The sequence below is a fragment of the Sciurus carolinensis genome, chromosome 13, assembly GCF_902686445.1.
Source record: "Sciurus carolinensis chromosome 13, mSciCar1.2, whole genome shotgun sequence".
Classification (NCBI taxonomy): Eukaryota; Metazoa; Chordata; class Mammalia; order Rodentia; family Sciuridae; genus Sciurus; species Sciurus carolinensis.
The window spans coordinates 48,241,891-48,269,013 of NC_062225.1; the positions used below are offsets into that span (position 1 = coordinate 48,241,891).

The 27,123-nt window shown below is 39.9% G+C and overlaps 1 long non-coding RNA gene across 2 annotated transcripts in view; it reads left to right on the forward strand.

Annotated features, from left to right (window-relative positions):
- Positions 1-1,242: 1,242 nt before the first annotated feature.
- LOC124962763 (uncharacterized) overlaps positions 1,243-27,123 on the forward strand; it is a 59,576-nt gene continuing 33,695 nt past the window's right edge. The window contains exons 1-6 of one of the 2 annotated variants that reach the window (XR_007104585.1): positions 1,243-1,345; positions 5,127-5,231; positions 6,493-6,561; positions 6,712-6,770; positions 6,879-6,978; positions 13,460-13,516. This is a non-coding gene — a long non-coding RNA (uncharacterized LOC124962763). Of the gene's footprint in view, positions 1,346-5,126; positions 5,232-6,492; positions 6,562-6,711; positions 6,771-6,878; positions 6,979-13,459; positions 14,159-27,123 lie in introns of those variants that run through there. The other variant, XR_007104586.1, reaches the window with a different exon arrangement.

A 27,123-nucleotide genomic window follows, 5' to 3' on the forward strand; every position in this document is an offset into this window, starting at 1 on the left:
CGATGGACATGCTGGCTTCCCACCACAATCTGGGCCCTTCCACGTAAAGTTTCTCTTTCTGGGGTTGTGGCTTCTGCTGCCTCCACCACCCATCACTAGGTCTGGACTCAGACTGGTCCTGACTGTTCTGTCTGCACACTGCTTGCTGTGCCCTCAGAACTGAAGCAGCATGTGCACACCCTGCCGTCAGCTTATCTCCTCTGTTCACATACCTGTTCCATCACTTATCAGACTTCACACACAAACCACAGGTTCAAAGATAAAATTGTTAAGAATTTCAAGACAGTGCCCACAGAACATTAAACCAAAGGTGGGCTCTTTCTAAGAGTCAGGACTGTGGGACTATATGGGTTGCAGGCCCATGGAGCCAGCCCTGACCCAAGGCAAGTATGCAGACTTTAGCTGAGAAGCAATAATCCCTCGTGCTACAAGCCAGACAGCACTCTAGGTCAGGGAACCAATACAACTCGGGAATTTGTTCTAAAAATGGAAACCCAGCACATCCCACATTGTAAAGTACAGGCACCCCACTGATAAACAGTTTGATTTATTTTCCCAGAGTGGAGAGGAAACCATTATTATTATTATTATTACTCATCCCTTCTTTCCCCCGCTGCAAAATATGGTGACCTAGGCCTAGTGAGAGATCAGACAAGCACACAAGGTGATCATTGCCAGGTATGTGCAACCAGTACTTAGCTATCATCATGGTGCCCATGCCATCAACAGTGCTAGGGTAGTGGGCTGTCTTCCCAGCCAAGTAGATAAATGTACTTTAGACAGGGAAGTAGGAAATGCCGAAAATCAGACCTAGCCTCATGTCTCGGGAGGAAGACTGCCAATTGTTTTGATTCAAAACGAGTACATTCAGGATAGCATTCAATATCCCTGAAGATAGAGGTGGGCTTTATCTATTTATTTAGGATTCCAAAATATAAAATGTGTTCAGTATTTAAGCTAGTGCCTTGGAAAGTTTTTATAGCTTTATTTTCGTTGCAAAATTGACTTAAATTCTTAGAGATAGATGTTGATTTAGAAAATACAGATAAGTAAAAATAAAAAATCTATTGCTGTAGTTTGGATCCTAAATGACCTCTAAAAATCATGTGTTAAAGGCCTAGTCCCTAGACTATGGCACTATTAGGAGGTTATGGAGCCTTTAAAAGGTGGGACCTAGTGGGAGGTCTTAGATCACTGGAGATGTGCCCTTGAATTCTAGTCTCTTTGCTTCCTGGCCCTGAGGTAAAAACTTTGCTCTGCCATGTGTTTCCTGCCGTGATCTACTCTCTCCTCTAAGGCCCAGAAGCAATGAGGTCAACCAACCATGGACTAAAACTCCAAAATTGTGAGCTAAAATAAATCTTTTGTTGTTATAAGCCAGTCATTTTAGGTATTTTGTTATGGTAATAGAAAGCTAACACACCCACCTAGTGTAAATAACCACTAACTTTGGGAATATGCTCTAGAAATCTTTTTGTTTTTCTATATGTATTTTGGAAAAAAATTAAATATATAAAAGTAATGGGAATAATACAATAATTACTCATGTACCTAATATCCTGAATGAATAATTGTATTTAATAATATTTGAGTCAGAATCTTTTATATAAATGAAATAAAATATTACTGATAAAGTTCATGTTCCCTTGGTAGCTCATTCAAATCCCATTTTTCCCTTCCTTCCCAAAAGATAACTTCTATTTTTAAGGTGACGTTGTCCAAAAGCTTTATCTCTTCTAGTCTGAATTGTGTAAGCGAGTAAGAAAAGTTATAATCCCAACCAGGAGTTTTTCCAGGATGAAATTGGGTGCCAACAATAATTACCCTAAAACAATAGAAATAAACCAGAACAGTCCCAGGCAAACTGGGACATGGGTGAGCTTAAATTTAGGTTTCTTCAACAAACAAACAATAAACCTGTTTGCTGAAGCTAAAAAATAAAAATAAAAAAAAAATAAAGATTAACTTCTATTGTGGGTTTTGTTTGTTTGTTGTGGAACTAGGGATGGAACCCAGGAGCTAATCCCTATCCCCCTGCCTTTTTTTTTTTTTTTTTTTGAGAACAGGGTCTCATTAAGTTATTGAGTCTGGCCTTGAACTTGGAATCCTTCTGCCTCAGCCTCCCAAAGTCATGGGCATATGCTGCCATACCTAACTTATGAATTTATATGTATCCTTTCCACATGTTTTTATAGATTTACTACATATATGTATTCATAGCATATTCTGTGATGAATTAAAGATATACCTAAACTCTACATATTTTTCTGGAATTTGTCCCTCCACCCCCGCCCCACCTCTGGTTGTTATTTAAGATGTATTTAAGTTGAAACACATAGAACTAGCTCAGTAATTTTAACTGCTATATAGCAAGAGTTGGCAAACTATGGCTTGAAAGCATATTCAGCTTCTGAATAAATTTGTTTTATTTTGTGTGTGTGTGGTACTGGGGATTGAACCCAGGAGCACTCTATCACTGAACTATGTCCCCAGTCCTTTTTATTTTTTATTTTGAGACAGGGTTTCACTAAGTTGCTGAGGCTGGCCTTGAACTTGCTATCCTCCTGCTTCAGGCTCCTAGGTCACTGGAATTGCTGTTGTGCACCACTATGCTTGACTAAGTTTGATTGTTTGTGTACAGTTAAGAATGGTTTTATTTATTTATTTATTTATTTATTTATTTATTTATTTACTGAGCATTGAACCCAGGGGCTCTTAACTGCTGAACCACATTCCCAGCCCTTTTAAATTTTTTTCTTATTTTGAGACAGAGTCTTGTTAAGTTGCTTAGGGCCTCGAATAAATTGCTGAGGCTGATCTGGAATTTGCAATCCTCCTGCCTCAGCCTCCTGAGTTGCTGGGAATACAGGCCTGAGCCGCCATGCCTGGTAGTTTTACATTTTTTTAAAGGTTGTTTTTAAAAATACCTGCAACACAGTGTTGGAGTTGTAGCTCAGTGGTGGAGTGCTTGACTAGTATGTGTGAGGCACTGGGTTTGATCCTCAAATAAATAAAATAAATAAAGGTATTGTGTCCATCATCTACCAAAAAAAAAAAAAAGAAAGAAAGAAAGAAATCTGTAACACAGACTTAAGTGATTTTCAAGACCTTTAATATTTACTTTGTGGCCCAGAAAATTTACTAAGCCCAGTTGTATAGAATTCTTTTATATAGGCATATAACAATCCATCCCCTTTTGATGAACACCAAGGTTGCTTCCAATGTTTCACTCTTTTGTTCATGAGAACTTCTTTACATGTTCTCCTGTGCACGAGCAGAGGCATTTCTTCAGCACAAGTAGAATTGCTGAGATGAATGGTGCATGTATTTGCAGTTTTACTGCCAAGTTCCCCTCCATAGTTGCTGTACAAATTTAGACTCCCAACTAGTGATAAAGAGCAGGTCTCAGTTTTCTAAAATTTCATATCTACTTTTAAGTTGATCAGCTTTTTCAACTCCTACAATTTGATGGAGGTGAATGGCTTATTTTTTTTGTTTTGTTTTCCAGTGAGGTGGGGCAACTTTTCCTAAATTTACTGGCCATTCAATTTCTTCCTTTGTAAATTGTCCTTCTGGTTTCTTTATGCCTTCTTCCCACTGAGATCTGTTTTATTACTTTAGGAATTCTTCATACATTCTGAATTCTAATTCTTTTTTGAGGAAGATACGTAAAAAATTTCTATCCCAGTTTATTGCTTAAAACAAATAAACAAACAAATAAAAAAAATCCTTAAGTTTATGGTATCACTTCTAATCAAGTTTCCTATCTTGAATCCATAAAGGCAGTCTCCTATATTATGATTTGAAAATTTTAAACTTCTACATTATTTATTTATCGATTGATTGTACTGGGGATTGAATCCAGAGGCATTTTACCACTAAGCCACATCCCCAGCCCTTTTTTATTATTTTTTATTTTGAGACAGGGCCTTACTAAGTTGCTTAGGGCCTTGCTAAGTTGTCTGAGGTTGGCCTCGAACTTGCAATCCTCCTGCCTCAGCCTCTCCAATCATTGGGATTACAGGCATGCACCACCATGCCTGGCAAACTTCTACTTTTTATATGTAGCAAATCCAGCTAGAATTTGCTTTGTTAGGAATTGAATTTTGTTATTTTCTACAACACTACACTCTGTGTGTGTATGTGTGTGTATTACTAAGGATCGGATCCAGGGCCTTGCACGTGCTGGGTTAACACTCTATCACTGGGCTACATCCCCAGCCTCAAATTTTGTTATTTTCCATGTAGAATACTCCAAATCCCAATACCATTTATTAATTTTTTTCCTTTCCTAACTAATTGATTATTAATTCAGTCAATGAATATTTATTCAGTTTCTCCTAAGTGTTAGACACGGTTCTAGACCCTGGCAATAAAGCTGGAAAAACACCTCTGTCCTCAAAGAGTGTATAATCTAGTAGGAGGGACAGATGATAAAGTGCACAGTGTGTGGGATAGTGACACTGTCTCTGAAGGTGAGTAAAGCAGAGAAAGATGAGGACTGTGGGGGGAGCATTGCTGTCAGGGATGGTGAGAGTGAGGAAGTAGATGAATGGAGGAGAACGCAAATGCAAAGGTCCTGGGAGGGAGTGTGCTCAAGTGCTCAGGGAAAACCAGCAAAGAGACACTCGAGACTCACTCAGGAGAGAGCCAGGGGAGCTTCATAGGAGAGGAAGTCAGGTAAGGGGGAGCTGGACTCCATAGGCCCTTGTGGGCCTCTGTCAGTACTTTGGCTTTTAGTCAGAATAAGCGGGGAAACATCAAGGTGTTCTGAGCAAAGAACACCCTCTGACTTGGATTTTAGAAGGTTAACCCTGGTTGCTGTGTCGGCAAAAACCAGTGAAACTTTCCAATATCTCACTTTTTCTGTCCAGGGGTGAGGGTACCTAACCCACCTTCTCTTAGCTGATGGGGCTGCCTATATAATGCCATGAAGGGCTGGACCTCCCTGAAGAAAGACTCCTGGTGATTATCATGGTCAGGAAGAGTAAGAATAATGGCAGATGACAAACGACATGATAATTACAATGCCCTCAATAGATAAAGGGGTCTGTCATGCTTCCTGAAGAATTCTGGATACTTTGATGGATGCTCTGTGATTGTAATGATCTTTTTTTTTTTTTCAGAGTTTTCTGTTCAAGACCCTGGTAATGAAATAGAACATCAGCCAGATGGGTAGATATTCGCTAAAAGTTTAATTAGTAAAAGGAAAAAAATAATTCCCTGTCAAGGTAATTTCCTGAAACCCTGTGACTGAGCTTGTGACTCCCAGAACTTCCCCTATCACAACACTCACCACATCTCCTGGCCAGTGGTGCACACCTATAATCCCAGTGACTCGAAAAGCTAAGGCAAGCGGGTCACAAGTTCAGTCAGCCTGGGCAACTTAGCAAGACCCTATCTCAAAATTAAAAATTTAAAAGGCTGGGATGTAGCTCAGTAGCAGAGGGACCCAGGACTGTGAAGAAACAAACAAACACCCTAAAACATCACATTCATCACATGGTAACCAATATAATTGCTGGTGGTTTCTAGAAGACTATATGCTCTGTGAGAGCAGGGGTCAGGACTGTCATTCACTGCTTTACTCCTAGTCCTGCATACGTGTCTGTCAGAGAAGGCACTAAGTATTTGGTGAATGACTGAAAAAGTCTTGGACATAGCTATTGTGTGGGACTCACAGCTGGCCTGGGTTCTTGAGTTTCCTAATGGGGAAGCCATTCTACATTGCACTTTTTTTATTTGGAGTGTGTGGTTGGGAGGCCCCAAGGGAATCTTCCCAGCTGTCTAGTGGCCTCCTGTGTTTCCTTGTTGGCTGAGTCATTCCTCAGTAAAGACCCTGGGGACCCCCGCAACTGAATGCAATGTCTGCAGCAGCCGCTGCCTACAGCTGCGTGGGTGTGAGCTGGAGACCGGATCTCGTCTTAATCCCTGCACCAGGCTGCTGACAATAAACAGGCTTTCCTCCCAGCAGCTGTTGACAGTTGCCTCCCACACGGCCCACTCAGGCCCTGCCCGGTGATGGCATGGCTTCCTCCCAGTTGCTCTAATAATAACAGCACTATGCTCTTAGCCAGAGCTTGAGGGCTTCACTCAGACATTTTTTCACTTGCTTTAGAATGGGAGTCAAAGTATAGAAACATAAAAAAAAAAACTCATTTGGACATTTCTTTAGCCATCTCCAAGTTCATTTGATCAGGTTCATGTTCTCTAATATCCCCTCTGGTCTTCTGTGGAGGAAAGTGAGGCCAGAGTGCTAGCTCCAGGCTAGGGAGAACACACCTCAGGAAGCCTGGGCAGCTAGCAAGACTGCTAGACCCTGGACTGTTTCTCTGGGGCTCCCAGGGTGCTCAGTCAGTAGCCTCTTCCTGTCTGTGCATACCCTGCTGAGCCAGGAATGGGGAAGGCCTGCTGGCAAAAGCTACTTGAGAAAGCTGAAGTATGAAGGGCAGGAAGGGCTTTTCTTCTAAGAATCTTTACTTCCTCTGCCAGGGGCCTATGTGGGGTTGCTCTCTACCAAGACGCGGATGTACTGCTTGACTGTCCTCATGAGCTACTGAGGTGAGACCTGAGTGTGCAGAGTGGGTGTGGGAATTGTTCATCATCCTACCTCTCAGTGACATGGGCCAGTCCAGGCTAGGCACAACCCACACTGAGGAGTGAGTTTGCATTTTACAACTACTTACAATTATTGCACTTTTTCCAATTCAGGAGAACTAATGGAGAGTTACACTGGGAATTCCATCTGCATCCTCCTGCCTCTGAGACTGGTGAGCAGTTAAGAGAACAAGAATGAGAAGCTGACCAGACAATGGTCTGACTCCTATGCCCCTGCAAATTATGGGCTGACCACATGATCAATCTCATTTTCTCAACAGCCCTGTGACAGGAGTGAGGAGGAGGCAGTTGGATTGCATGCTCTGGATCCTAGTGATGCTTCATGTGCTTAGGAGCAAGGCTGCCCTGGGAGACTCTTGGGTAATTATTTACTTCTCTGCTTCATTTTTTATTTTAGTTTTGCTTTGAGTTTTGCTGCCTGTAATACTTCTATAATTTTCATTATGATGGAACAACATTCCAAGTTGGGCTGGTCACTGTGCCCAGAAAGAATACAAGTCCTATGAAGAAAAGTGCTCTACAAATCCAAAGCATTATTATATTTACTTTTAGTGTAAGGTTTCCATTTTCATATCCAGTAAGTCTGAGACATGAGGCCAGCCAGCTATTACGAGCTCCCTGATCTTAAATAGATTCAAGGCTTTGTTCAAAGATTTGGAGATGAATTCATTTGAAATTGCAAGCTGTAGGGCTTGGAGTATAACTCAGTGGTAATGTGCTTGCCTAGCATGTGCAAGGCCCTGGCTTTGAACCCCAGCACTGGAAAAAAAAAATTTTAAACTGCAAGCTACAGTAGAAGAAATTCATCATATCAACCATCAGTCAGATACTGTTGAGTGCATTACTATTATGCACAGAGATCTAGACTGCAGTTCCCAGTGTAGAAACCAAAACTTTGTATGGAATAATTTCAGGAAACTTTACTGCAATTCACTAAGGATATATTTTGATGAATAAGGAAACATTTTAAAAAATAGGTCAGGGTGCTTTTAGAGAACCAAAAAATCCCACAAGTCTTCTCTGCAGGCATAATAATCGGGTAGTCCATCCAGCCTCCCACCCAGTTCCCTTTTCCTTTCTTTTTCTTGCTGCTGTCTGTGACAGCTCAGGAAGGGGCCCCAGGCAGCTCTCTGAATCCTTCACTATGACATCTTGTCTCTGCCTTCTCCACACACAATCAGCCTCACTATCAGCTTCTAATTTTAGCTGCTGTTTTGCATTTTGTTTAGTGTCCTAGGAAATATAATGCAGAATTTAGACAGGAGAGAAGTCAGGCTGTTTGGTTCCTGCTGTATTGGAACCTCCGATATTTGATGGTTGAAGGCTGATAGCAATCAGAACAACAGGGAACAGAATGGTTGTTCCCTTTTTGCACCAGAGAATAGTCTCTTTTCGGGGTTCCTGAACTAGAACCTTTCTACCCTTTTCCCTCTGTACTGAAGGCTGATTGCCTGGCTTCAGAAACCACTAAACTTACTTCTGGCTTGGTAGGAATTCGAATTGACACCAGTAATTGATGATGTTGAGAGGGAAGGGGTATATGTGCATGTATTTTGGGGTGGGGAGTAGTGAAGATTTTTTTCCTCCCTGAGGAACATAATCCTGAACTAGATTCAATAATCTGTCCAGACCAGAAGCTGGGTAAATCTACATTGTCAAATAGGCAGATGATCATATCTTATATCCTGTATCATGTGGAGTGTTTCCTTGGGTATCTTTTAAAGGATGGGGCAGGGCTAGGGATGTGGCTCAGTGGTAGAGTGTCTGCCTGACATGCATAAGGCCTTGTGTTCAATCCCCAGCACCACACACACACACACACACACACACACACACACACAACAAGTACAAAATAATAATAATAATGTTAAAAAAAAAAAGATGGGGCAAAACTTTGGGAGAAGACTAGATCTGTGCTATCAAGGTGTGGTGGCATCGACATCTGGGAGCTTGCTAGAAATTAAATCTTAGTTGGGATTGCTACAGATTTTAGTAGTGAAACAAAACAAAACAAAACCCCAGAATGAGACTGCCTGTGGTATTGTGAAATATAACACAAAGTACATGGGTGAATTATTTAAAAGGAATACTATAAAATTAAATGGAGTAAAATAAAAGGAATCCTGGCCAGGTACGATGGTGCACATCTGTAATCCTCAGCTCAGGAGGCTGAGGTGGGAGGATTGCAAATTCAAAGCCAGCTTCAGCAACTTAGTGAGACCCTGTCTCAAAAAAAAAAAAAAAAAAAAAAGACAGGGGATATGGCTCAGTGGTTAAGCACCTCTGGGTTCAATCTCCAGTAACAACAACAACAACAACAACAAAAGAACCCTGGGTCATTTCTAACCTGGTCAGGGAATAAGAACACTAACAGAACCCCAGAAAGTCCCTCTTCCCATTGGAATCTAACTCTTTTCCTCACCCCAAAAGTAACCACCCTCCTGCCTTCTGTGGTAACCAATCACTTTCTTTATATTTTTACTATCTAAAAAACACATCCCCACATAGCACAGGGCAGTTTTCCTGTTTGACCTTTGTCTTAATGGAATTAAGAAGTCATAGTCCTTTGTGTCTGGTTTCTTTTGCTCAACATTTTGTCTCTGAGATTTCATTAGGTTGTCAGCGATTCTTGCCCTGTGTAGAGTTGCCGTGTCCTCCCATTGTTTAAATTCATGGCATCGCCTCAGAGAAATGTAGATTTTCATCTAAATTTATATGTAATTAAAATTAATTTGGTTAATGAGGATTTCATTATGTTCCTTGAACCAACCATATTTTTCCCCCCCAGGATGTTGCCAAGTCAGGATTGGGAATTACTGCTTCTAGGCTCCAGCTGTATCTTCTCTGTGCTCTTCTCCTGAGGTGTCAGAAGGCCTTTCAGGAGTGGGTGCTTTGTTGCAGGAAATGCTCAGAGATATTAACTCCCAGGAGCTTCATGACCCAACAGTCAACTAGTGTAGTGTGTGGTCTTGGATCTGGTCTGGGATGAGCCAGGACTATTGCAAGTAACATGTGACTGTCTCACACTTATCTCATTGAAGTTTTCTCTTCTATCACACAATCCACTGCTCTGCATAAGATGGAGTGCTGCAAAAGACAAAAGAGATGGGACATCTTGGGCACAGTTACTGTCAGTCTTTTCCCCTAGCCTCTTGTTCCTCACAGAAGTTAGGAATATGGACTTCGAGTCAGAACCAACTTGGGTTCTGGTCCTGGCTCCATCACTTATCAGTTGTGTGACTACAAGCTCATCCTTATCTTAAAAATGGAGATTCTAACAATAGTACATACCTCATGGGGCTATTTTGATGATTCATTAAGAAATGCTTGAAAAATGCTTAGCATAGCATCTGACTAATAATAATCCTAGCTAACAGTAAGCAAATGCTTCCAATGTTTCAGGATCTGGAATTATGTGATTGATTCTATGGTTAGCCTCAATTTCATATGAGGAAATTGAGGCTCAGGAGGTGAAGAAACTTGCCCTACTACATGGTGGAGACCATTTAACACTTTATTTATTTATTTGTTTGTTTATTTATTTATTTATTTATTTATTGTAGTGGAAACTGAACCCAGGGGTGCTTTTCCACTGAGCCACATCCCCAGCCCACTTTTATATTTTATCTAGAGACAGGATCTTGCTGAGTTGCTCAGGGCCCCACTAAATTGCTGAGGCTGACTTTGAACTCACAATCCTCCTGCCTCAGCCTCCCAAGCCTCTGGAATTACAGGCGTGCACCACCACTCCCAGCAACAACTTAATACTTCTAATCACTCCATTGTACAGTTCAATAATTGTGAGTTATTTTAATCATCAATTTATGTCTAGGCTTTGATATTTGTGATGTGGTTCTACCATTATCTGTTTTTAACCTCTCCTGTGACTTTTAGCACAGCTAGTGTCCTATCAGCTCCTGGTCCCAGATCAGTGCGATGAAATAATTAGATATAAGGTTGGTCATAAAACTTGAGGATGGTCCCTATGGGGGTTTCAGCCACATCCCACGTGGATGAAGAAGGGTAAATTGCCCGAGGATGGTATTTCGGCAATAAATCAATTACCAATAAATTTATCTAATCAATTAACACACAAGAGCCAAATAGGAGGGGGGCGTGACAGATCGGGCCATACCAGATCTGGCCTCTAACAACATAGAGTAGTCCACTTCTCCTTTATTTTATAGTCACACAGGTAAAGGGGCCCCGGACCAGGAGGGGCTTCTTCCGTAAGAAACAGAATGGGGTGGAGCTAGGGAAGTCATTTGCTCAGAGAACTAGCATATCATTCAGATGGTAAACCACTCCCACACAGGGCCATCTACACACACACACACACACACACACACACCGTGATCTGGAACAGTCCCTCATGGCTGCCAGTTCCTTGGAGTCAGGCCTCTGTGTCCCATGGCTCAACCATCTCTGATTCTCTAGATATGGATGACTCCCCACAGGTCCCATCTCTTTATTGTATGATATTTGTTTATTTATTTATCGTGGTGCTGGAATTGAACCTAGGTCCTCATGCATTGGAAGTAAGTGCTCTAGCACTGAGTCTTTGTTATATGATCTTCTTTCTGGGTTGTCCCTCACAACAAAAACTTGTGGTCACAACAGTAACCATGTTGATTGCATCTAGAGGGGGCTTAGCTGTCAATTTGCAAAGCACTAGCTTACCCCAAAGCCTCATGTCCCACTGAATTGGCATTCCACAGTAGTCCACTGAGTTGGGATTCCACAGCAGTAGGTAGCCAGAATGTTTCAAGGGTTGAAAAACGATCCTGGGAGGATAGCATAAAGGACTTTAGGGAGATTGGTAGCAGCATATTAGTGATTCTAAATTTGAATAAGAAATACAAGTTGACAGCTTACCCTACCCACATATAGCAGGAGAAGAAATAACTTAGAAAAAGAAATGAACTAGACAGAGTGTTTTTCTTCTGTTGATGACATAGACTTAGTGCCCTAGAATAGAACACTGAGGGACTACTGGAAGCAGGCTGTGCTTTCCTGGGCATCAGCAGCTCAAGACAGGGAGGTGGACCCCTCCCTTCTTTTCCCACAATTTTATAAAGGTATTATCCATCAGATTTCTAAACACCTTCCACTGTGTGGTAGGCAGAATCGTGGTCCCCAAAGATGTCCGCATCCTAATCTCTGGACTCTGTGAATATATTGATGGGCCCAATATAATTACAAGGGTCCTCTAGGAGAAAGAGGGAGCCAGGAGAGTCAGTTTTATAATGATGCAGTGTGAGAAAGATTCCACCAGCTATTGCTGGCTTTAAAGATGAAAAATGGGGACCAAGAGTCAAAGAATATGGGAGCATCCAGAAGCTGTAAAAGGCAAATAGATGGCATTCTAGAACTTCCAGAAAGGAACACAATTCCATCACTACCTTGATTTCAACTTAGAGAGATCTGTGTTAGACTTCTAGTATACAGAGCTGTTAAGATCATAAATGTGTATTGTTGTAAGTCATTGATTTGTGGTAGTTTGTTACAAAAACCATAGAAAATGTAAGTGCAGTTTGACCCATATGGTAAAAATACTATTTGGAAAATCAAGTAGGCTAAGAGGAGAATTTTAAATTTTTCTTTTTAAGCCTTTGCTTCTATATTCCAAGCACATGAAATTTTAAGCCCACGTGCTAGTATGGAGTAAATAATGATTATAGTAAATAAGTACTTTTAGATCATAAACCATCTTTAATGCTGCCTATCATTTGGTACATATTCTTGTGTCCCTGGGATTGACAAGGGGAAGTGAATGGGGGTCACTACTCATCATGCTGTGGCCATTCATTCCTGAGCCTTTGCTACCAAAGAAGATTCAGAGAAGGCAAGTAGTAGAACAGCTATTTGAAGGCGGCCTGAATAGGTATGCTAACTTTCTGTGGTTCTGTGGATTGCTTAGTCATGATATATCAATCATGACCTGGACTGTGGTCTCTTTGTCCCCTTCCATCTCTGGCCCTGGCCTAGACAAGTGAGTTTCTCCCTGTGCTGACTCACTTCTCTTACTGCAAAGTGGAGCTGCAGACTAATTCATAAAAGAGGGAGGCAGAACAAACCAATGCCATCATGTGCAAAATATGCACTAAGTCCCAGAATGAAAAAGCAGCATCAAAAAATATTCTAAGTGTGCCTGTCTCATTATAGATTAACGTAAAGGCACACAATTCTAAACTGCTGATTGGGTAAAAAAAAAAATCTAGCAATATTTTCTATAAATAGTATATTTAGCATTTTTAAAGGTAAATAAGATTTTCAAAAATACAAAGAAAATCAAGTTGTAGAAAAAATAGTTTCCCCAAACAAACAAGTTTGTAAAGCCATTTCAGGACCCAAGAGGCTCAGCATAACAGTATCTTTCACAACTCAGCTTAGTTCCAGGGTCCAAGTTCAGAAGTAGTTGAAATTCTATTTTTGACTGCACTTGGGTGGGTGTGGTGGCCAAGACATCCCCAGGAGTCGAGAAGAGCCTACAATTGGTACTAGATGGATAGGCAAGAGGTTCCTTGGCCTTTTGATCCCAGGCTTGTCAGTCAGGCCCTCCATCACTTTGGACAGGAAGTCACCTCCCTTTCACCTTCCTATTACAAGGGTAATAGGTGCTTCTGGCCACCTCAGTGGGTAGAATGGGGACCACATGGGGAATAAAACTAGGTTGATGAACCAATTTACCTAGGTTGGGATGCACGGGTTGAGGTCGGGGTGAACGGTCAGTCATAAAGGGAAATCCATAATGTTGTTCAACTTGAACAAGGGCCACTGCAGCAGCTTCTCCCCTCCAAGCAGTGACTTCTGCCCCATCTTTTCTTCTTGTTGTTGACAGACTGACAAAAATTTCCAGAGAAGGACTGAGCCTTCAGGGATGCTAAAGAGGAAGAAGGTAACCACAACCTCGTCTGAGATCTTAATCTTTGTATTGCTGAAGCTTGAGTTAATACCACTCTGGCCTGACCATATCTGACCATATTCCAGACTGCAGAAACCACAGGACTGGGGCTATGAATGTCCACTTCTCTAGGTAGGCAAGGCTTCCACCAGCAGAGAATATGGCTTCTTCTATCCCAAGGATCCTTGGACCAAACCACTTCCTCTCCTCCCAGAAGAAAGGAAGGGATTCTTTTTTAAAAATATTTTTTAGTTGTAGATAGACACAGCACTTTTATTTTATTTATTTATTTTATGTGGTACTAAAGATTGAATCCAGCCCCTCACACGTGCTAGGCAACTACTCTACCACTGAGCCACAACCCCAACCCAAGGAGGGGGTTCTTTCCATGGGGACCTTTCTGTTTTTCTAGGGATAATACAGCACAATCTTCTCCTCCTCACACCAGCCCAGGGGCTTCATCTGGGACCTGGAATCACAGTGTGGCCAGGGCCTACTGTCTATGGACCATGACTGCCTACATTCTGGTTGCATATTTTTCTTTGTTCTCCTGTGTCCAGTGACCAATTTCCCCATCTTTGTAAATGTCAGACTTACTACTTCTTCTTTTTGCTTTTAGCTGTTTTATTACTTCATAAGCTCCAGCTGAAGGTTAGCAGAAGAAATAAAACATGGAAGTCAGTGCCCTGAGCAGGTCTGATGAATTCTCTAGCAGGGGAGAACTTTGATTCTATAGATTAATGTAACTCTTATAGAATGAGAGTTGATAATTATCTGTCATTTTAATTATCCTCACCACTCCAATTGCTATTTATTCAGTTATAGAAGTGCAGGCCTATCTCTGAATCTTCGAGGTTTATCCATTTGGAAATCTGTTTTCATAAAAACAGTTTAAGCTGCAAGGCTGGGCTGGGAGCCAGTGGCAGCTTGGATGCAGGAACTGCAAGATCAGGTTCTGGAAGAGCCTCGGAGGGTTGCTGAAGACACAGTTGAGGCAGCCTGGCTCCAAGTTCACTGGAGGGCCAGTGTCTGGGGTGATACTGTTCTATATAAAGCTCAGAGGTCAACTTGAGGCTTCCTATTTCTTCTTCTTCCTGTGCTTAGATTTAGAACAATACTAGTGTAGAAAGTATAGCTTTTCTAAGGCCTGTTGTGTTGAAATGGCTGGGAATTGGGCCCCTGACCCTACAGTCTGGGCTCTAATCTTGCTTAATCACCACTTGACTTTGACTCTGTGACCTCTGACTTCCTCATCTGTAAAATGAGATTTTATTGTCTATCGTCCAGTATTGCTGTGGGGGATTCATGAGGCAACATATACCAAGCATCTAGCAAATAATTAGTGCTCAATGATAACTTTATTAGTAGTATGGTTTGCTGTTATCACCATCATCATCATCGTCACAGCTCAATGTACATAAGCTGGTGAGGTGGGCCTCAGATAGTCCTAAGCAAACTAACTTACAAGGGAGCTTCTCAGAGCCTCTGAACTTTTCACAAGGACAAGGCACACTCTTCTGAGTTTCAGCAACATTTAATTGGAAGTTACTGTCCTAGTGTTCACTCATTTTGAGCATCACTATTGGAGCAGAGTCCCCAGAGACTCATTGCAGTCAGCTGCTGCTAGTAGTCAAAGCAGGTTTGAGAGCTGTACGTGTCCACAAAGCCAAATTTCAACACGCTGAGTCATACTGCAGGGTCTGCCGGCACAGCCAGTCACCAGGGCAAAAGGAAAGCAGCAGTCAGAAGGACCAGAATGCACAGAATATTTTTGAGGGGATTTTAGTTTCTATCTGATCAATGTGTCAGGATGAAGGAAGGGAGGGTGAGTTTTAATATTTACCAGACACTTACAATCCCACCTGGACCCTAATCAGGCTTTACTTTTGTTGAGCACCCCAAAGTACTCAGTGGGTACTCTCTCCCCTTAAATAGCCCCAGACACCCTCCATGCTGTGTCCTTGGAAGGAGTCTCTGTCTCGCAGTGGAGGGTGGGAGGTGGTTGTGGAAGGGAAATCTACTGTCGTGGCCCTAGAAGGGGTGACGTTATGAGAGCATTTATTTCTCTCTGGGGCTGAGTGAGATGTCACAAAAGGAAGTGACTTGCAAAAAGGGCTACACAAGAGATCTGTTTTCCACAGTTGCTATGGCTATTTAGTTATTTCTGTTAATACAACTGTCTCTGTAGGTCTAGGATATAAGGACATCTTTGAAAAAGGCTTCTCAGTTATCTCTGCACACATTCTGGTTTAAAATCTTGGAAGAGAGATGGATTCCATAGTGCATGCCTGTGATCCCCACTCAGGAAGCTGAGGCAGGAGGATGGCAAGTTCAAGGACAATCTGGGCAACTTAGTGAGACCCTATCTCAGAATAAAAAGGGCTGGGGAAGTGGCTCAGTGGTAGAGTGCTCCTGAGGTCCAATCTCCAGTACTGTTATATAAATAAATAAATACATACATCCATAAACCTTGGAAGGGTGAGGTTATAGTGGAGAGGTTTCTTTCATGCAAGTATTCTACTTTTCTCTTATAAAATATTGGAAAATAATTCTGGGAAATAAATTTTGGAACATAAAAAGCAAATTTGCAACAAGCAAATTTCTCAAAGTTATCAAACACGTAAGTAAAAAGAGAGATGTTATACATATATTTTTTTTTCCTAGTTTGAGATTGGTTTTCAGTTTTATTTCTGTAGTGAAAAACTTTGGCATTTATTTAAAGAATGAAAATAATTTAAAAAAGGATCCAAACGGATATATATGCCTCCTAAGATAAATTGATACTGGTCTGCATTATTGATAAGTCATCAGGAAATGCTGTTTGGGGACATTTGTTTTCTTCATCAGCAAGAAAATTTTGAGCCTTTATTGGCTGTGATGCATCACAAAGTGTTCCTGATTGTTCTGTTTTGATATTATTGTAACTTAGAATGAATATCTACCATAAGAAAATGGGAGTGAGAAGAGTCTCAGAGGCCATCTGGTCGGTGTCTCTGAAGAGGCAAGCAGTTGCTCTCCAGGGAATAACTAATGCCCCCCATGAGTCTAAGATTTCAATTGGGTATTCCTTCAGAATCTTCTTTCCTTGGCTGGGTGATCCTCATTTTCAATATTTAGAGGATATTTACTCTGCTTGGAGATCCTGTGTGCTGCAGGTGCTTGGGTCAGCCTGTGTTCTGGGTCATTAGTTGTGTGCTGCTTTTTCCTGGACAAATACTTAACACAGAGCTTGCACGGTAACCTCCTCTTACTCCAGAGTGTCCCTGCAAAATAATCATACTGCTCAAGGTCTTCCTTTTCTAGAAGTTTCAGCAGAGTCATGGGGGAGTATTCATAATATTTTCAGAGGACAGAAATTCCATGGATAAATGTTCTTATCAAAGCTGAGTTATTGTTTTCCTATTCAAGGTCCACCTAGCTCTGTGATATTGAATCTGTTGTTTTTTTCTATACAGTGGAAGAAATTTGAGGTATTTGCTTTTGTAAGCACAGTTAATACCAGAAGTGATCAGTGGTGTAGAAACTGCTTTTGAGTCACCCTGGGCAATTTATTATCACTGTTGACATTTCCTTAACTTTGCATCTATTATTGAAGGGCTCAAGCTGTTCAGTGGCTTTCTCCCATACGGACCTCCACTTGCTAGGTTTCTCATTATAATTGGGATCCTGGACATTTGGTGCTATATGAGCCATCCCTGGCTATTCCCTGGTAGAATTCTAGGTCTACTCTCCATGCTGGAAATGAAATGGGCCAATTTTTAAAAAATTTTTAAAGGCTTAATTACACTTCTCTAAACTCTGTCTTTATCTATATTGATCTACATTTAACATGATAGGGAAAGTATGTCTTATATACTTACTACTACAGGTCTCTAAGGTAGTTGAGGGCATGATGAGGCTGTCCAGAATCTAGTATACATTTACCCAATACCACTAAATTCTTTCCGAGTCACACAGAAGTACTTCACAATCCCTGTTTTTGTCATCATAGTTGACCAAGGGTGAGAAACCCTGTTCTGGGATCCCTGTTTGCCCAGGGAGTGGCACAGACATTCCTGATGCTCACAGATATGAGGGATGCCCAGAGAGCCCTTTATCTACCCAGAGCCTGACTGACATCTCTGCTCACTTTGTATCTGCTTAGCCTGAAGTGCGTGACCTCGTTCTATAAATACCAGCCTTGTTGTTCAAATAAGAGCTGCCTTACATTCCCGGTCACCACAAAATCCCCCAGATGTCCCATGCTGGCTGTGAGTTTTCATTTCTCTCCCTCTAGGAGAGGGAGCAGGGGCTAGGGGGTTAGGGCCTAGAGCTACCAACACTTACCCTTTCTTTCCATAAATGTGTAAGACCCTGGATGAGGGGATACAAAGATAAATAAGACTCAGTCACTGCTCTCAAGGAGCACATAGTGTGGTGCAATAGAAGAGATATACATAGATAACTATAATAGGAGAATGACAGAGAAGCCATGGGGAAGGAGGAAGAGGAGGAGCTGTGAGGAATTCAGGGGAAGGAGAGCCTGCTTTCAACTGGGGGTTCCTAAAAGGCAATGTGGGGCATGCACTTAAGCTGAGAATGAAGATTAAGTAGGATTTCAATAAAGTAAAATGGGTGAGCTATTTAGAAAATCATTGCTTTGGATCCCTAGCTTATACATCAGACTAAACTCCAAATCCTGACAGTTTAATATTTAAAAGTATAACCCTCCAAATAGTAAAAAAAAAACACAATTGTTTATGTAATTTTGAAATGGGAAAGTTTATCTGAAGTGTAAGAGAAGAGAAATAAGATACAAAAGAAAATAATGCTTTCGACTACAATAAGATTATCTATCATAAACATGAACATAAGATAAAAGAACAAGGGAGAATAAGGAAATATTTGTCATTTGATATTAGGTAAGGGTGGTATTAAGAGCTTATATGAAATAAATTAGAAAAATAAACATCTTAAAAGAAAAATAGGTGAAAGACAATGAGCAGATCCTAAGTACCAAGTACTGGCCTAGGGCTGGGTCAACAACCGACTCTGGTCAAGTCCAGCCTGCCATCAGACTTTTGTGAGGTCAGCTAAGAATAAATTTTGAGTTATTAAATGAATGAAAAAAATCAAGGGAAGAATATTTCATAATGTGGAAATAAGATAACATTGTAATTTTTAGTGTCCATAAATCAAATTTTATTGAAACACAGTCATACCATTTGCTTACATATCATCTTTGACTGCTTTTGCCCTACAACAGCTGAGTTGAGTCATTTTGACAGACTGTGCGTGACCCACAGAAACTTAAACATTTACCATCCGGCCCTTTACAGCAAAAGTTTGCTGACCCCTGGCCTAGAGTAAGGGTAGATATGGCATCTTCAAGGAATTTCAATTCTACACATACAAGCTCAATGCAATTTCACTTGATCTTTTCGTCTTTTCTACATTTTCCCCCTAAATCTTCATTTGTTTCAAAGAAAGGACTGAAAAACATGGGTAAGATCTGGAATTAAGGTTATAAAATAAGAATATCTTATCTTTAAGGAAGTTGGTCTTAAAATTTGACTTATCCTTTTTTTTATGTCTTTAGAATTCAGATTCACATCTAAAACTGAAATACCAGTAGGAAAGAATAATAAGCTTTCACATCTACTTATGTTCTTTCTATTTTATATTTGATCTAGGGATGTAAGATACATGAACAGATATCCTACAGTGAGTGATGATTTTGTGAAATTTGAAAATGCTATTGAAATATATCATCTTTTCAGTCGCTTTGTTCTTATTACATGAAAAATCTGCCTTAGTAATAAAAATCTGAACAGAAGTACAATTAATTTGCTTATAATTTATTCATATGCTCATATACAGTGAGTAATTCTTCTAGTTAACTTTGAGATGTTCTAGAATATACACAGGGCTTGTTCATACCACAAAATGAGGATAGAAACTGAGTGTATCGTTTTCATCTCTATACAGCTAGTGTTTACATGTCTAGCACATTGCCTGGCACATATGATATAACAGAAATATATTTAGTGAATGAATATGGTTGGTTGATCTAAAGTTATCAAATTTAAATTCCATATAGTTTTGTATAAAAATATATACTAGGACTGGGGAGATAGCTCAGTCGGTAGAGTGCTCGCCTTGCAAGCACAAGGCCCTGGGTTCGTTCCCCAGCACCGCAAAAAAAAAAAAAATATATATATATATATATATATATTTACTAAACATATATATATTAAACTATTTTGAATACAATGAAGACAGGGTAGTCTGTTTCAATACTTCACTTATTTCTTTAATAATAAGTTCTATTTCCATAGATGTTTACTAATATTATACAACTTGCCTGAGAAATCTCATTAAAATTATCATTACAATTGGTAATGTGTTTTGTGTTCTGAACAAGTTATTACATTGATTTTTCAAAATAAATACATATATATTTTCTGACTGAAAAAGTAATACTCAAAAGTAAAATTCAGACTTTAAAAATATATAGGAAAAGTCTATGATAATTTCATCCCTGAAGATAAACCCTATTAACAACCTGGATTATCTTCAGATTTTTTTCTGTGTATATGGCAACATGTATAATATTATTATCTTATTAAAATACAACCCTACTATACATACTGTTTTTTTGTAAAACCACAGAATCTTTTTTTTTAAATATTTTTTAGTTGTTGATGGACCTTTATTTATTCATTTTTATGTGGTGCTGAGGATCGAACCCAGTGCCTCACATGTGCTAGGCAAGTGCTCTACCACTAAGCCCCAGCCCCAGCCCTTCATACTATTGTTTCAAAAATATATATTTTTAGTTGTAGATAGACACAATACCTTTATTTTATTTATTTATTTTTATGTGGTGCTGAGGACCAAACCCAGTGCCTCATGCATGCCAGGCTCTACAACTATAGCCCTATTTTGAAACTTGTTTTTTTTTTTTCTGTCAAAAGTAAGTTTCTGTGTTAGTACTCAAAGATTCACTGTATTATTTTTAGTGACAGAACAATAGATATTACATGAATATATCATTATCATTTATCCACACTTTCCTATTGACAAACATCTGGATTTAACAATTATATTTTGAATTGCTTTAGATGCCAAGTAATCTTAATGACAAACAAAAATACTGAGTGCTTGAGAGAGAAAGAGAGAGGAAAAAAAAGAGTAAAACAAGTGAGTAAGTTTTAAGCAATAATAGGCCTTCGTGCATCCTGGGAATTTTTAGCCAGCAAGCTGCAGACAGTTTGGCATGGCTGATGCAATGACAGCACAATTATATGTCACTGAGGCAAGCATGTGAAACTGCAAACAAATGCCTTTGTTTTAAAGAAGGCAAATCATAACCACTGTAGAGACTGTTGTTGTTAGAGCTCTGCAGGATTTTGAGGTTTAGAAAAAAAGGACCTTGAAGCTTTGTTGGGATCGAATGGGCCACCAAAGAAAGCCCATAGGGCTGCTGCTTACATTCCACTGCCTTTACTCTGGACCATTCAGTGTCTGCAGTTCTGAACTCTTTTAAATGCTCCCAGCAGGAATTGTATGGCAAAGGCTAATAGATCGAGGTTGGATAATATCAGTAGGCTTCCAGACAGGACAAGCATCAGGATTTGTGTGATCTGGGATGTGTCTTTTGTCTCTGCCAATTTGATTAGAAAGGGAGCTGTAGGTCTCTGGGAGAATGCCACCCCTGATAGCTTCCTCTGTTCAGCTAGGAAAGACCCAACAAATATGACTTGGCAAAGATCCCAGTACAAAGTAAAACCTTAACTTCTTGCTTGCATTATTTCCAGCCAGATTTCTGTCAATTTGCCCCTTTCCAGACAAAGAGAAAAAGCAGGAAGTATATTGGCACTTGGGGCCCTTATGAATGCCATTAGTTTTGTTGAACTTGGATTCCTTCATAGGAAATGTTCTAATATGTGTGTGTGTTGCATCATTTTAGAGCAGCACATTAGTAGGACAAATGTTGCAGATGGCACATAAGAATAGTTAAAAAAAATCAGTGTGTCACTAGGTACAAATAAAGTAAAAGTCACATCACTCACTAGATATGAATAAAAGTCCATGTCACATATCAGATGACCAACAGTGTGAACAGGCAACAGTGACAAGGCTAGAAAGAGACTCATAGTAGGAATAATAATAACTGTCTTCACATCCCTATGTGCCAGACCCTATTCTAAGCACTTTACATAAGTTGCCTCATTTAGACCTCACCAGGATCCCAGGAATTTTAGCACTATTACTATTCCTATTTTACAACAGAGGAGCACAGATAAATTGATAAACTGATCCCATGTCACATGCTTAATAAGTGGTAGAGCAATGATGCAAACCCAAGTAAGCTACTTCTGGAACCTGTGCTGTTAGCTTGTTTGAGGTCTGAAAAACCTCAAACTTCAAAGTCAACATCTAATCAGCTCAGAAGCAGTAAATACACCCAGAGAACTGAACAAGATATAGCGATAATATTTTCCATCAAAAGGAGGCAGGCCACCTGGAGAAATGGCTGATTCAAGGTCTGGGACAGGAAGCAAACAAGACAAACCTGAAGCATCTTGTCACATAGATGGTGAGGAAGCTATTGAAGACTAGTAGGGTTGTTCCAAAAGGCCCTGCAAACCTATTTAAAGAGGCTCTGGATGGCCAAAGAGATGACAATTTGAGCATCAATCATGATTACAGATAACACAGCAAGTATGTTTAAACCTGTGAGTTCATAATGATGCTCAAAGAATTTGCCAATTGGGAAGTAATTCATTACTGAATTGAAAACTGGTAAATAAATGCTACCATGTTTTTCTGCCTTCCCAATGTGAACTATATCCCTGGGTAACTAAATTGTACATGAGGTAAAACTCCTTTTTCTAGAACTGATCCAGCTGGTAAATGACAAAAGGATAGGGTTAGAATATAGGTTGATTCTTGTTTACCTGAAATTCGTAGGACCAGAAGTGTTTTAGATTTTGAATATTTTTAGATTTTGGAATATTTGCATATACTGTACATAATGAGATATCTTGGAGATGTGACCCAAGTCTAAATATGAAAAGCACTTATGTTTCTTATACGCCTTATACAGAGAGCCCAAAGATAATTTGATACTGGATTTTAGTGTGGATACTGGATTTCAGAGCATTTTGAACTTGGGGGTTTGGGGTTGGGAATGCTCAGTCTGTGCAACATTTTCACAACCCCTAAAAAACGAATGAACTAATTGCTAACCAGAAGAAAACCATAGACAGCCTGAAAATATGTGCCTCCTGTTTGTCAAGGAAAGAGTATGCCCCACTTATGAAGACTTGCCAAAGAAGTAAACTTGAATCTCATCAAACCTCTCATTCCAATTACCAATTTCAGAAAATTTAGAGGACAGAGAAACATATTATACTATGCTAAAGGAATGCAAATGACAGAAAAGCAGACTGTAAGAAACTCTATAGAACAAATGACCCGATCTCTTTAATAAATAATTTGCAAAAAAGGGAGAGGACCCTATAGATCAAAAGAGATTTAAAAGCATATCAACACCATTTATATATGATTTATCAAAATGCATAAATGCATTCTACTGTCATGCACAACTAATTACAACAAATTAAAAATTAAATTAAAAAAGTATATCAACCAATTGCAACCTGTGGGCCTTATTTGGATCTTAATTTTTTAAAACTGTGAAAGAAATTACATTTATTAGAAAATTGACCATTTGAACAGTGACTATATATTTGATGACTGTTAATTTTATAGATTGGATATTAATATTATGGTTATGTTTAAAAGCCTTCTATTCTGCTGATGAAATGATAAAGTTTCCAAGATTTGCTTTAAAATAATATGCAATGAGGTAGGGGGGTGGAGATGAGCAGAATTGTCCCTGGGTTGATGATTATTGACATTAGATAATGGGTACATGGAGGTTTATTATTATTATATTATGGTATTAGCATTAAAATTACCATAATAAAATGTTTTAAAAAATCAAATGCCTAATTTTTTGATTATACAAAGTACACACTGATTCTGATAAAAGACTAATTTTGTCAAAACATGTTAGATATTAAGCTGGGTGCAGTGGCACATGCTATAATACCAGTGACTCAGCAATAATTTATAATAGGTCAGTAGCTTCCATTTGAATAAATTTATTTGTACTTCAAGCATTAGAATTAAAAGTACAAAATAATGAATTATCCTTAAATCTTCAGCATGTCACAAACATTTATTGAACGCCTCCTGTGTGCTTGGTGCTAGGAATCCAGACATGTCGCCGCCTCTGGTGGGTTAAAAGGCAAGTGGGACACCAGCCTTCATCCAGAATGATTGGAGATTTGATGGAGAAGAGGACCAGTAGATGCCATAGCTCAGGGCCAATGTTAATTGTGTCTAGATGGTGAGAAGGTCTTTTGTAAGATGTGTTAGGCATGAAAAGAGACAGAAAAGGAAGGAGGTTGAAGGTTGATGAGGAGGAGCAGTGAGTGCTCAAGCTCTCCATATGTCATGCTTGACCCTTCAGACTCCACCTACTTTCCTGGAGAATCTCATTTTTCATGACCTAACCTCCCTGCTAATGATTCGTAAATTTTTATCTCTGACCCTGACCTCTATCCTGAGTCTCCAGAACTCTGTGTCCACTCCACATTATAGATTTTACCTCAAATTCAACAAGTCCAAAAACAGCTCATTATTTTTCTTGGAACCTACTCTGTCTCACATTCTCAATGTCCACAAAGGCATTCAGGAGACAATCCTTTAAGGCCTGGGTGCTCCTGTGTCCTGCAGCTCCACTGTTTGACAGTCTGCATCCTAAAGACCTCCTGAGGCTAGCTTCTCCTCTGTCTCCCCTTGCTGTTTGCCTTGGTTCAAGTCTTGCTGTCTTTCAGGCAATAGCAATTATCTTCCACCTGCTCTTCTAGTTTCTTCTCATTCTAATCTATTTTCTGTTCTGCTATGAGAGTACCAGGTCCCAAAGCTCCCCTCACAAGGGTGCCCATTACTAATGCAGATTACCAGGCTTCCCTCTGGAAATTCTGACTCTATGTATCTGGGTTGGGACCAAGGAATTTATGTTCTAACAAGGATGCTGATTTGTTACTGTCTTTAAGAAAGTTTGAGAAACACTGTTTGAAAACATATCCCTGCTAAACATCCTTGCAACACTCCATGCAGCAGTATTTTCCACACTTGTATAAAGGTGATCCAGGTTATAAAGTATAACTTATGTTGTAAACCAGGGAATAACAGACATTTTTATATGTGGTAAAAGAAATAAAATTTTCTCAAGACTAATTTTCTCCTCTATTCTATCTCATTTAAAAATAATCACAGCTAATAATCACTCACTGAATAGATTTCAAGACCTGCAGCTTAAAAACACTCTTCTGTGGGTTAAAATTCAAGTTCCTTAGCTTCTTTTGCCACAATATAGCTCTTAATCCTCTTTTGCCAATACTTACCTATTAAATTGCTTAATGGCCATGCCTCACTCCTTAGCATGCTGTACCCTCATGCCTAGACCTTCCCTTGCGCTCTTGTCGATGAACTTTTGTCTTTCTCCAAATCTTTGCTCAGATAATACTTCCTTTGTGTACTCTCCCCTAGGTTCTGGGGCCACAGTTTCAGCCTAAATGCTCCCTTTGCAATTTGTACTTGTCCAAATTAATGCTTCTCATCTACCTCACAGCCCTGCAATTATCTGGTTACTATGCTTCTCATTCCAACTGCACCACACTCCTTGAGTGCAGGGGACCCTTTCTTAGTAGTTTTTGTGTGTCTGGACCTAGAAAATGACTGGCACAGAAGACAAATTTGATGAACAGTAATCAATGAAGCATGATGAGTGAAAGCTGTGAGCAAGAAGAGCTAGTTGGGTACCCAGAGCTCAAGGTTGGAGACAAACTGGCAAGTAGCTTGTGTTCAGATTGAGGAAAAAGGGTCCAAAGCAGTCCTGAAAATTTTGGGCCTTATTTTCCAACTAAAACAAAGGTTTTGTTCCTAAGTGGGGATATTTGACCAGAGATAGAATATAACTATGGCTTTGTTTTCAGAAACAACTTTGATGGTGTGGCGGAGGATGCTGAGAGGGGGCTGACAGCTTAGAACTGAGACTGTGGGGATAATGCTAATGAGGAATGGTGTCTGGGGGAGGGCCCTGGGAGGCATATTAGGTGAGACATGATGTAGGATGCCAGAAGTGAGAGTGAGAAATCAATAAATGACTTGGAATTACAGCCAGGAGATCAAGGTCAACATCAGTAGTCTAAGTCAGGTGGGTAGCATGCACTCTTCCATTATGTGACAAGAATCACTCTTTACTTCTGTGGTCTTTCTTCCAATAATTCATAATCACAGTCGAATTATGAGAAAAACATCAGAGAAATTCCAGCTGAGGGACATTCTACAAAATACCAGGCCAATACCCATCAAAATTGTCAAGGTAAATTGACAGGCAGGCAAGGTGGTGTATGCCTGTAATCCCAGTGACTTGGAAGGCCGATGCAGGAGGATCATGAATTCAGAGCCAGCCTCAGCAACTTAGCAAGGCCCTGACTCAAAAAAAAAAAAAAAAAAAAAAAGAACTGGGGCTGTGTAAGCGCCTCTGGGTTCAATCCCTGGTACCAAAAATATATAAATAAAAATAAAAGATAGGGAAGTCTAAGAAACTTAAAGCCAAGAGAAGCCTAAAGAAACATGGCTACATGTGTGATATTCTGGCACTAATCCTATCATGGGGCTGCACTCTCATGATCTCTGCTAAATCTAATTACCTCCCAAATACCATCACATCAGGAATGAGGCTTCGAAAGATGAATGGACTTGGGGTGGGGGGTGGGGCATAAATCAGTCCATAATAACACTGTTATAGCTCCATCCCCTGTGACACCCAGATACATTAATGTAGGATATTAGCGACTGGGAGAAAATGGTATGACTATTTTATGGTATTTTAATTTCTCTCTCATATTCTCTTTATGAAAAGAATAAAAGCAAGAAAAACTTTTCCTTTAAAATTTCTTCCCCAATTCTGTATTCCTCTTAGAAAAAGCAAGCTATTTAAAAAATAAAAAAAAAAAAAAAAAAAAAAAAAAGCAAGCTATTTAAGCCACGGAAGTAAGCATATCTAAATGCAATACATTTTATCCTTGCCAGATCTTAAAAGGGAGTTAATTAAAAGGCCCTCAGGCTGCCTTCCTCTAACTGTAATTAGGGAAGGGAAGAATTGGCTCCTGTGCCTTTTTCCTCTTACCAATTTCTCTTCCTTTCCTTCCCTCCTTCATCTCTGCCTCTTCTAATTCTCCTACCTGGATGGGGGAGAGCTGTGGATGCCCTTTTACACTCCAGATCTCAGAAGAGATACAGGTGATGACTCAGGGTGTACTCTGGGAGAAACATCACATCTAAGCTGTGCTGAGGAATCACTTGAGGGTTATGGGTACAAGGATCTCCCTCAACACAACAAATACCTTTCTGGTCTAACAGAAGAATGGAGAACACTCTCTTGAGGCCCAGGGTCATTACACATCCACATATACATGCATATATAATGTGTCTATGTATGTACATGTATGTGTGTATAAATAATTAAAACATAC